The following is an 8,885-nucleotide window of genomic DNA, read 5'->3' as shown; positions in this document are numbered from 1 at the left end:
TTTTATTTTGAAATACAATCCTTCCGGTTAATGGTGGAAGACAACTTCATTCATACCAAGGTCTTTACGCAAAATTCATCTCAATGATGTCTCCGAAATGTCCAATTGTTGAGAACTTCACCGTCGTTCTGGTGTTCCTGGTGATTCACGAACACTCTCGGCCACAGCAGCAATATTTTCGGGTGTACGCACGGTTTTTGGTCGGTCACGCGTTGGTTTGTCAATAAGCAACCCAGTTTCTCTTACTTTTTTCGCAAAGTAACGCACATACGCTTCATTCGGTGCTTTTCTTCTTCCCATTGCCGTACGTAATTTTCGTACACATTCTGCAACATTACCATGATTTTCAAAGTAATGTCGCAATATATCCCAGCGTTCTTTGAGCGTATACACAACCATTTTCGTTCAGCGGAAGAATAAAACTAATTTTCTGTCAAATCAGATGACAGCTAAGTGTTACCATTCTTCAAATAATACCTAGTTCAAATCCGTAACGATAGATGGAGGGCTCTATACTTATGCATACCAGGTTTTTACGGTCTCGTGCTACTTTAAAAATATACAGTTAGTAACAGAAGTAAGTATACACCGGGCACGTTTTCTATTTTCCCCCAATCGATTCCTTCAAACAACCTAAGTTATAACAGAATTGTGTTTTATTTACATGAATGAAACACAAAAGTCATATTTAATCCAAATAATGCCAAAATTTTAAAAAGGAACAAAATTATAGCTTTTTATATTAAACTTTATAAAAATTCATGTCTCAAAAGTAAGTATCCACAATTAAAATCAAATCCTAGTATTTGGTAGGACAACCATTAGACTTTACAATCGCTTTAAGTCGTGATGGCATTGATTTCACCAAGTTTTCAGTTACAGCTCCTGGTATTTTATTCCATTCCTCTTGAAGAAAGTTTTTCAGTTGTTCCTTATTTCTAATCGGATGTCGTATTTGCCGCTTTAAATATTCCTATAAATGTTCGATTGGGTTGGTATCCGGGGACTGTGGCGTTGTTTTCAGCTGTTTTCGTACATTGTATAACAGCCACTCTCGTATAATGTTGGATGTGTGCTTGAGGTCATTATCCTGCTGGAAGATAAACGTTCCTCCAAGGCCTCGTAGCGCTTTCTTTTAAATTATTTTTCAAAATATTTAAATAACCATATCGGTCCTTAATATTTTCTTTAAATACCAAGTTTCCAACCCCGTTCGCAGAAATACATCCCCAAACCGTCACAGAGCCCCCTCCATGCTTCGCAGTGCCGGTCACATTGTTTTGGTTCAATTCCGCGTTAACTTTTCTCCAAACTTTTTCACGGCCATCAGATCCTGAACTTACACTCATCAGAAAAAATGACTTGGTTCCAAAACGTTTGGTCATATTTTTCATGAGCTTTTGCGAATGAAATCCGTTTACTTCGATTGACACTACTCACGAAGGGCTTTTTCCTAACATTGCGCCCATGATAACCAGCACTATGCTAAACCCGGCGAATAGTTTGGGTGCTAAATTGTTTTCCAGTCTCATTTTCAACTTCAGATTTCAATTTGGGGGCACTATTATTTGGGGTTTGTCCTGATTTTCCGTACGACTAAGCTTTTTTCTCTGGGACTTAAGAGCGGCGGACGCCCACAACACTCTGTATTAGTGGTGCTCCCGCACTTTTATATTTATTCACAATCTTTTGAACGGTAACAAATGATTGATTGATTTATGTTCCTTGTGATATATTATAATCAGTTTTTTTAAATCATCAGAATTCTCTTTTCCTCTTGGTGCCATTACTAAAAATGTCGCAAAAATTAATACAAAACGTACTTCCCTAAATTTTTATACTCACTTTAATTATTTCCTTTTAATAGTTTTAACTTTTTTAATCAATACGTAAAAATAAATGTTATGCTAACTGAACAATCGTTTGCTGTATACTAACTTTTGTGACATAAATTTCACTGGCATCAAAGACAAAGCAAAGCGTGGATAACGGTATCTAAAATGTACAGCTAAATTAAGGCGTATATGAAAGTTTATCCCAGTATACAATTACCATGTGTAAAATATTTTGATTACATACGAGTATTAAGGAAAGCGTTAGCGTCAAACAGTTCTATAAATCAGGCTCCTGTATACTTATTTATGTTACTAACTGTATGTAGGTTTCGAGAAAAACGGGTTTACTACGAGTATTAAGCGAGCATTTATAAGCAGTTTCGAGATATTGTGGCTAAATCGTGAAGTGAACTATTAAAAAAATTTTGTTCCACAATAGGACCAACAGAATATTGTATTGAAGACCACAAACTAAAATTCAATTTATCCAAAATGCTAGTGTCTTACCTCTTAAATATTGTGTCATATACAGCGACCGCCATAGCCGCATGGGTTGGTGCATGACTACTATTCGGAATTCACAGAGAACGTAGGTTCGAATCTCGGTGAAACATCGAAATGAAGAAAAAGTTTTTTCTAATAGCGGTCATCCCTCGGCAGGCAATGACAAACGTCCGAGTGTATTTCTGCCAAGAAAAAGCTCCTCATAAAAAATATCTGCCTTTCGGAGTCGATTGGAAACTGTAGATTCTTCAATTTGTGGAACAACATCAAAACGCTCACCACAAATAGGAGGAGGAGCTCGGCCAAATTCCCAAGAAGCGTGTACACGCCAATTATATATATATATAGATATATATAATAGAAAAAAAAATTTTGCAAAATACTTATATTTTCATGAACCTTTTATTTATAGTCGAATTAAATTAAATTCTCTAATTTAATTAATAATTAAGAATTAAGATAGAGAAGGACTTGGCTTCACTTGGTGCGGATTTGATAAACTCGGCGAATACCGCGTAAGCAGTTACCGCGTCAACCAAGAAGGAAAAAATCTTACCAATGGAGGTCCAGGGAGCAGAAATACAAAGTAAAGTACGCGATTACATTTCACATTGCAAATTTCGCAAAAGATCTTTGTTCCTTTCTCGTTTCAATTTGGCACACTGCCTCCGCGTGACGTCCGCTGGATAAGCTACGGACATCCGTAGTAAACTAATATTGGCAGCAAGCCTCTAAGCTTTCCACTCCAGTGATGTCAGGACAGCAGTAATCAAGTAAGATATTTGGCCCTCTCCGCGTTGGTGCGGAGTATCGTGTACAATGCAACAGCGAGCTATACGAGGGGTGCCTTTTATATGTCGGGATTAGAGAACAAAAAAAAATTTTAATCATCGAAAATCACTTTATTGTTTTTCAAAATATTCTCCATGAAGATCTATACACTTTTGCATGTGTTTGAACCAATTGTCGAAGCACTTTTGCCACTCTGAATGAGGTACCTCCAAAACATGCATTCTGAATGCCGCAACCGCTTCTTCAGGTGTCGAAAAACGTTGACCTCTCAGTTTGTTTTTTACGTACGGGAATAAAAAGAAGTCATTCGGTGCCAAGTCAGGACTATACGGCGGATGACCCATTAATTCGATGTTTTGGGTGCTCAAAAATGCAGTTGTTTGAGCCGATGTGAGAGCTCGCATTGTCCTGGTAAAGAGTGATCCGTCTTTGGCGATTGGTTTTCCTAATTTCTTGGAAGACAACTGGCAAACAAATGATTGTGTACCACTCAGAATTTACTGTTCTGCGTTGTTCTAGTGGTACGGTTGCGACATGTCCAGTTTTTCCGAAAAAACAGGGGACCATTTGCTTGGAAGTGCTTCCTGCGCGAACAACTTTTCTTGGATTTGGCTCATCTTGAAACACCCACACAGTCGATTGCTGTTTACTTTCGGGCTCATACGCGTAAATCCATGATTCATCACCTGTCACGATGTCATAGACGTGTTTCGAAGCCCCGCGATCGTATTTTTTGAGCATTTCCTTCGACCAATCGACACGAGCCTTTTTTTGAGCGATTGACAAATTGTGTGGGATCCAACGCGAACAAATTTTTTTGACAGTAAAATGTTTATGCAATATTGAATGTATGCTGGTCCCACTAATGCCTAAGATTGTCTCAATCTCACGATAGGTCACATGACGATCTTGCAATATCAGTTCGCGCACAGCATCAATGGTTTTCGGAACAACAACTGATTTTGGACGACCTTCACGAAATTCGTCTTGGAGTGAACTACGACCACGATTGAATTCATCATACCATCGATAAACACTACATGGTCCTTGATGGAGCTTCATCGCCAAAAAATGAATTAAGTTCATCCATGCAATGTTGCTGAGTTAATCCACGTCGAAAGTTGTAAAAACTAATTGCACGAAAATGTTCACGATTTAATTCCATTTTTGGACCGAGATGAATCTTTTAAGTTACTGTAAACAACACAAATAGCGCTGGTATTTCAAAACGTTCTGAGTACGTAAAAGCCAAAAAATGTCAAATTTTGCGATACAGCTGTCAGTTGCCAGATTGCAACACCAGGGTTGCCAAATCCCGAAATATAAAAGGCACCCCTCGTATGAGAGACATGAACAAAGTTAAGCGCGTAAAAGGCTGGCTTGGCCATGTAACCCGTATGATCGAAGACGCTTCCGCAAGGCGAATCTACGACACGTACCCCAAAAAGGAAGCCACATCTTCGTTGGAAGAACCAAGTGCTACAAGACCTGTCGGCGCTCGGGATTTCTAATTGGCACAGAAACACCTGGCGGGCTATTTTGGATTTGGCCAAAACCAACACACGGTTGTAACGCCACATGAGTAAGTAAATCTTACCGTTAAATAGGGAACACAATTTCGTTCAAATAACTTCTCCGGCTGATTTTATACAACCCAACTTGTTCAGTATATTTTCGCCACTTACGACTTTTATCTCACCAATTGCAACTTGTATTTTTAAACTCTTGGCTCATCTTTGGAAGATGGCGCAACATTTACTCTTAACGGCGCCCACTAAAAAATAGTCGAATGGAGTCAAATCCCAACATTTTGGCGGCCAATTAACATCATAACCATTGTAACCAGCGACCAATTTTTCGATTTTATAAGATCGAATATTTGTAATATTTCCAAAATTTGTTCAAGCGAAAAGCGCAAAATTTTATAAATGACTTCAAAAATCGATGGTTCAAATGTCTCGTGCTAGATGGACTTCCTAAGCGTCAGTTTCGGTGCATAAAGGTAATCATCAAATTCAAACTTAAAGGTGGTCTAGAAATTTCAAAAACTCGATTTTTCATTTTTTCGATATTTCGAAAGCATAGTATCTTAAGAATATACTGTGAGATTTTCATGTGTCAAACTCCCAGTATTATAGCTTCTACAGCCTATTAACTAGGTAGAGAGTGGTCCGCGCGCTCCCGTACCTCCAACTTTAAATTCATTTATCTCGAAACGACTTTTTTCGGCACGGCGGGGATGAAAACAAAAAAACTATTCAACCGAATCACTTGAAATTTGGATATGTTGTTCACAACATGTATCGCTATCGTCGGAACTAGAATCATAATTTTATTTAAATAATTTCCTATTTTTTAAACTAAACAACTAATGAAAAAAACCCGATTTTACGAACTTTTTTTCAAAAGTGCGCCATTTTGTCAATTTTTCATTTTTTCGATTTGTTCTAGTTCCGACCATAACTCTTTCTGATCTTCAGCGGCATTTTTATAATAATAAATATTGTCTCAAAAGTAAAAAAAAAATTTTTTGTAGCATGCTCAATAAACGTACTTATAAGCCCGAAAAGTTGAAACATCGTTTTTTAAATTTTTAATGGCAAAAAAAAAATCGTGAAAATAGGTGAAATTTTCGTGCTCTAGACCACCGGGTACCCTTAAGGGGTAGAAATTACAAAAAATTGATTTTTTTTTATAAGCTTAAAAAATTCTTTGAACCTTTTAAAATACAGAACAAAAAGTTTTATACGTTACCGAAGTCTATTTCATAAATATTTTAAGCTTTTAACCAAGCGTTACTGACTGCTACCTAACGACTTCTCCAAATTTCCAAACTTTAAACGCGTTTTTCTCAAAACACGTTTTCTGAAATTGGCACGCAGCATAACTCAAACAATTTTAAATATTTTTAATCAGGTTTTTCACTACGTCTGTATAATAACCTTCTTAAGAGAAGAGCGTAGGGGATTTTCGATAGATTAATTTAAACGATTGTTATAATTATTTAAGTGCCGTTTTTTAGTCCAAAATAGAGTTTTTCTACGTGTTTCTCTAGCTATTCTTATCTAGATTAAGAAAAAAAATGTTTCTTTGTTCCAGATTAAAATTTGCACCCTCTGTGCTGCGTGCCGCGGAGCTCCTTCAAGAGAAACCACATTACAAAAATGTCTCCAATGCCGCCATTTTGTAAAATTTTTCGATCAAACTTTGTAGTTTTGTATTTTAGTATATAAGTAATAACTTCCCAAGTCAGAGTGATTGTTTCCCCTTTCCTTCTATACAAAAAAATTCTTTAAAAATCGTGTTTATTTTACGCGTGTACAGTGGTGTTACCCCTTAATCATTCAGTTTTGTTTGTGAATAACTTTTTTGGTAAATAAAAAAACGATTTTAAGTGATTTAAATCTTTATTTTGACCCTTACCTTCGCTCTGTTTGTATACTGCAGCTGTCTACTTATAGGTCACAAGTGTCAAATACGGCGTCGCAAATTGCAAAAATTATAAATCTTCCGATAGGGCGAAAAAGTAGCAAAGTCCTTGTAGAAAGTCCTAAAAAAAGCTTATAGTGCCTAATTGTTTGAGGTTCCTAAATGTATGCATCAAATTATCGATACGCATCACACACGCAAATTTCTCATCCAAGAATTTTATGATGCAAATTCCCGCAATGATATCTAAAAAATTGCATCGGAGTGCTTTTCACACCGTAGAGATGAATTGCAAAGCAACGTTTAGGAAGTCAGCCATTCTGTGACGTGTAGACGTAACGTTTTGTATAGAACAGCATATTAATTTCTTCAATCGGATGTCGAGCAACAGACTTCACATAATTTGCATATCAGATCACAGAGCCTGCAGGGCCTGAACGATTCAATTTGACAAAAAAAAAAAAACGTTTAAGTGGCAGCTGCTTACCACTTTGAAAAAGTGCCTTATAGATATACTATACATATGTATGCATATAGACAAACAAATGAAAGATGGGATCAAGATCAAGACATGGCTTGTCGAACCACCAGGCCAACAAGCAAGAAGTTTAAAAAAAGGACAAGGCAGCGTCTAATTGGCAGAGAAAAATGCAAAAGGGCTATGCGTATCTTTCTGATGATTCTGCAAGAACCAGGATGAGAAATGAAGCGTTGTAGGCCTCAGTAAGGCGGATTAGTAAGTTAAACTATGGTATCACAGTGCGCCTCAATTTAAGGCGTGTGTCGCTGGTTTCAGCAGCAGCCAATTCAACCTAACCTACGTAACTTGATGCATAATTTAAAAATAAATTTTGGGAAATATTCACTATCTATAATGCAACAAGCTTTAAAAAAAATGTGGTTATACACTAGGCCGGGTCGATTTGTGGGGAGGCAAAAAAATCGCCCATTGCTCTGTGAAAATCATATTCTAGGGATCAAAATTAGAAACTTTGCCAAAGGAACCATACCTCTAAAACGAATTCTGATGTCCCCCAATTTGGGTCGAACTTTTAGTGTCTTTTCTCATGTAAAGACCAAAAATGGTGATATTTTGAAATGATTGTATGGGGAACCCCCTAGGGGAGTTCCAGGGGGTGTGCCACTGGCATGGGTGGATCGGCCGTCCAAAGTTAATGGGGGTCGGTCATATATTTGGACTCGATTGGAGCACTCTAAATGGGTCAAAGTGGGATTTTTCGTTCGACCCAAATTGGGGGGCATCAGAATTCGTTTTAGAGGTATGGTTCTTTCGCCAAAGTTTCTTATTTTGATCTCTAGAATACGATTTTCACAGAGCAATGAGCGATTTTTAAATCGACCCGCCCAATTATACACACTCTATCCCCATCCTAAAATTGAAAACGGCCCCCGGAGGCTTATAATTTTTAAGTAATTTACTGTTACAGTTAAAGTTGTATAATACAGCGAAAAGTTGGTGTAGCCAGACACCTCAAATAAGAACGAAGTTCGTCATCTGCAGTATTTTTTGCTTTAGTTTAGAATTGAGAAACATTTTTGAAAATATAAACATAGTCTTTTAAAGAAAAAGTCGTCGCAGGAGAAAATTAGGAATTTTGGAATTTGGAATTCGAATTTTTTAATAGAACTCTTTTCTAACCCTCATCAGTCCAACTCCGGCTACCTCATCCACAGTATTTCTGCGTAGAGCTCCTTTCCGCGTTAAAGCCATTAAACCAAAAATTAAAACGTCTTATGAATCTGTGTAGTAAGGAGGCACCATAACCCCCATCCCCATCATCAACATTGAACTGAAATACTTCATTTTTGTTCATATTTTTATTTCCATTTGCAGGCATCCGGCACCACAATACCGCTGCCAATTTCAATGAACTGTTAGTGCCGATTTACACACAGAAACATCTGGAAGGGAGACACTGGAAATTCTCTTTTGATGTTTCAATCGCGTTCACATGGGCAAAATTGTTTTCGGCGACACTCGTTGCTTTCGACGTTTACTTCTTTAGCGCCTTCTGGTTCGGATATATTCTACAGTACGCTTTCGTCAACAGTTTGTTAAATATTTTAATTATAAAAAGGCAAACTGGATTGGATTGTTGTTTTTGTTTTTATACATACATTCTGTCAAAAAAGTACCGGAAATTGTTCAATAAAACGCAAAATAATTGTTTAATCATCAAAATTTATTTTGCCGTCTTCCAAATAGGCTCCATTCGAAGCAATACACATATACCAACGATTAGTCCAGCCATCAAAGCACCTTTAAAACGCGTTTGAAGAGATCTTCTTCAGCTCCTTCAGCGA

This window comes from Anastrepha obliqua, chromosome 3, assembly GCF_027943255.1.
Source record: "Anastrepha obliqua isolate idAnaObli1 chromosome 3, idAnaObli1_1.0, whole genome shotgun sequence".
NCBI lineage: Eukaryota > Metazoa > Arthropoda > Insecta > Diptera > Tephritidae > Anastrepha > Anastrepha obliqua.
The sequence above is the reverse complement of the archived record's forward strand: the minus strand, read 5'-3'. Positions refer to the sequence as shown.